Raw genomic sequence first — 3,993 nt, 5'->3', positions numbered from 1 at the left:
GGGGGGGGGGGGGGGGGATCTGTTTCTGTCCTGAACTCTCACAAATACAGACAATCTATTTCTCTAACCCACCTTGCTCTTCCACCCGACCCCCAAAAGGCACTGCTCCCTTACAGTTGCCCTCAGTCCACTCTGAAACTGACAGAGTCAGCTTTGGACCCCAAGTCCCTAAGCAAAAAGTCCAATAAGTGGCACCATTCTTCCACTTCTGAGTACCATCACTTGACTGTTTTAGGGTAGGAGGCGGGACCTGCATGGTAGAGTGAATGCCAAGTGTCCCAGACCAAAGTTCCAAAGGCCTGTGGTCCTACTTACCCTGCTACCTGGCAGCTGTGTGACTTTGGGCAAGACACTCAACCTCTCAGCTTTGGTTGCTGCTTTTGGAAAAGCTAGAGTAATACCTGTCCAACCTATCTCCAACATTACCGTGAAGATTGAATGAAGTTTTGGAGGTAAAGCCACGAGGAACTGCAAAATGCTACACAAATATAAGAGATTTCTAGGCTCCATCTTGAGATTGAGGGGGTTGATTTTGATGTCATCTGAGTTAAATTTAAGGGGGCTGGGAAAAGGTAAGCACACGTCCTTTAAGGAATCAGAACTGGATGTTTTTGGACCACGTAAGAAAGGAAATTCTCTTCCTGAGAGATTTTTTTCAACACACCTAAACAAATGAGTCTTCGCAAGTGAGATAGCCCATGGAAACCAAGAGAGAGAATTGTCACTTTGAGGGGCTGGAAGGAAATCAGTAGCCCCGAGGGTCTCACTCTGGGATCAGGCTCACTGGAGTACTCTGTGTTGGTGCCCTACTGTCCCTGGGTGGCAGGCAAGTGACAGGCCACATTAGAGAGGCTGGGACTTGCCCACTCAGTCCCATCATGCAAACAAACATACTTCAAGAGGCTACTGAATTGCAGAGCGAGATGACTTGGTGCTAAATAGAGCACAGAGAAGAAAATTAGAGGCTGCAAAATTTGCTGGTTTTGGAGAGATTCGGTGGAGCTTTAAAAATGGAAAAGCCTGCCTGTGTACGTAACCAGCAGGCCTGTCTCCTCCGATTTGAAGTTCAGACCCCTCCTGCTCCCCCTCTTTGGCTGCACTGCTCCGCGGCTCATGAAAATGGCTATTATACATGTAATCTCTTCCCCGAAGAGTGGGGAAAGCCAAATTATATTATTATCTTTGCCTCGGAGAGCCTGCCAAGAGCAGCCATCCCTCTGCTTTGGAGGAGGGTCTGGCTGCACCTGAGGAGTGCCCTCCTCTCGCAGGTGGAGAGAGACGTTTACACACTGGTGTCTCCGTCTCACTGCGGAGCCAACCCGCCCTAGCCTCGTCACCTCTAACACGTGCTACCTTACAGGGCTCCCAGGCAGCCTGGAAGAAACTACCTACGTGTTGAAGAAGGGGCTCCTCTCCTCGTGACTGGAGCCCCTGCACCTCCTAACCACCCTCAGGATCGTGGCTTATTCCAAGAAGGTGGTCTGTTGGTTCCATGGGCAGTGGATTGTCCATCCTAAAGAGATGTGACTGAGATGGAACTTAATAACCATCCTGAAGCCACAGCAGGGGTGTCAGGTCACGGATGGTGAACACCTGCCCTAGATTAGGTGACACCGGCTCTGCTACAGGGCAGCAAGGCAGGATTGAGCTTAGATACTGGGAGGAAATGATAGGAGAGGGTAGGACATACCATTGTAGGCACTTTCCTGAGGATCTGTTAGGGCAAGACCTTCCTGGCGTGGAGAACCAAAGGAAGAGAATACCACCTGAAGTATCCTGAGGCCAGGTGACGTCTACTGCTCCATGACTCTTCTCAGCGAAAGTTCTCATTTTCTAAATGCCTTGAAAAGACGGGCTCTTCAGAGGGCCCAGTAAGCGGAGAGAGTATTTGGAGGTGAGGAAAACATTTACAAGTCACTCCCTTTCGCAAGGCGAGAGGCTCTTGGTCCTCCTGGGTGGCGACTGGCCAGCCTGCTCTGCACCAGGCACTGTAACAAGTGCCTGAGGATCCAGCCCATACAGGCCTCACGAAGACCCAGTGGGGTGGGCCGGGCATTAGCTCCACTTCATGGGTAAAGAAACTAAAATGTACTTCTTACCCAGGATCACCTAGCAGGTAGGTTAGGGAGTCAGAATCTGACCCCAGCCTGGATTTTAACACCTTCTATGTTAAAAACATACCTCCACTTACTCAACGTGGTTTGAAGGAAAATTATCTAGTTTCTCCAAACCTCAGTTTCCTCTCTGTCAAATGGGGGCAACGGTCCCTACTTACAGAGCTCTTGGGTTTGGATATAACATATATGCAGTGCCTGGCACAGGTGACGGGAAAAGCGAAGGCATTTCCTTAAGAGTGACTATTATTTTGAAGCCTGAAATGACCGTGGTCACATTATCTGCCACCTTCCACCCTCACCAATCTGCTCATCCTCCTAGGTACTCATCTCAAGGCAGGCAAGCAGCTGTGTGGCACTTAGGTTTGCTCTTCTCTCCCTCTTGTGCCTGACGGCAAACATGAGGATCCCTCCAGACTCGGCTGCCGACCTGCCTTCTTATACTACCTCGGAGGCAGGGAGGTCTGAAAGCCCCAGGCCTGGGCAGGGAGGGGTTCTGAGTAGAGATCACCGCAGCTCAACGGTGCTCCTTGCCAGCACCAGTGTGACTGGGGCCTTCCAAGACCTGGGGCCGGGCTGCATTTACGCCAGCAGGACCCAGTGTACAGTGGGCTGGGAGCCCTATGCAGGAAGGGCCATAGGTGCTGGGATCAGTGCCCCAAAGTCCCCTCCCCAAACAGATGCTCCCTGTCACTTGCTATTTGACCTCAGTTTAGAATCGAGGAAACCTACTGATTCCAAGGACTGTGCCTGCAGTACCCACTCATCAGGATATTGATAGTTCTTTTTCCCTCAAGCCCAAGACCTGAGTGCCTTGGAAAGGAGGTGTGGGTCACAGAAGGACCCACAGGGGACAGCTCCCACACTTGTTGCTGCTGCCATGTGCCAGTGAAGAGCTGGGCTTCTGTGATCTGAAGCCTGCTGGATGACATTCTATTTTAACAAGACCTCAAATTTGATCTCCATTTCAAGAAGGGGAAATGAAGAATGGGTTCTCCCTGGAGCCAGTCTGCCCCTTGGTCTGATTTGGCCCTGAGGCCAGGATCCCACTTCTCTGGCAGCTCTCTGGTCTCAGCTCTGGCAGGGGGTGGGGAGAGGGCCTTGGGTGCCAGCTGAGCGTGGGAGCAGTGACTGCTGATGCGCCCTGACAGCCACCCCAGCCTCAGGTCGGCCCAGTTCCGGAGAGGGACTCCTATCCCCGCGTGAGTGTGGCTGTCTGCCAGCTGTGCCTGATTGCGCTCAGCCTGAACATCCCTCCCCCGTCACATGTCTGTCGGTCTCCAGCTTCGCATTTGCACTTTTAATCTTCAGCAGCTCTATCTGCTCGTTTAGATCCCTCACATCCCCTCAAGCCACAAGTCCACCCAGACACAGGCAGACTTCATCTCTCTGCGTCTGAGAGATGAACTTCCATGTAAAAATGGATGAGTTCACACGCAATGGGGATTTAGGCTAGATCAAAGGCATGGCAAGAGAGTGAGAAATGTTGGAATGAGTGATGAGGACAAAGGCTCCTAGAATGTCCAAGCTGAAAATAATTCAGGGACCATCTACTCCACTATCAGCTTTATTGAAAGCCATCTGATTTCAGTTGCTAAATACAATTCACTGCTCAAAAATGTGTCACCCAGCCCACCCTCCCCCATTTTACAAATGAAGATTCCAAAAGGCCAGGTGAGCCGTTCTTCATGTATGAGAGGCCTCTGAACCAAGGTGCAGAGAAGGGCAGGGACCCAAGGGGGCCGCTTGGAAGCAGTAAATGCAGTGGCTGGAGTGCAAGTGCCCCGCATCCTGATGCCTGGGTTCAAAGCCCAGCTTCACCTCTTACAATTTCATACCTTCAATTGACTTGTCTGTAAAAAGTGGGGGAGGTATGACA

Source organism: Lipotes vexillifer, unplaced genomic scaffold (genome assembly GCF_000442215.2).
Source record: "Lipotes vexillifer unplaced genomic scaffold, Lipotes_vexillifer_v1.1 scaffold743, whole genome shotgun sequence".
In the NCBI taxonomy this organism is placed as follows: Eukaryota; Metazoa; Chordata; class Mammalia; order Artiodactyla; family Lipotidae; genus Lipotes; species Lipotes vexillifer.
The sequence above is the reverse complement of the archived record's forward strand: the minus strand, read 5'-3'. Positions refer to the sequence as shown.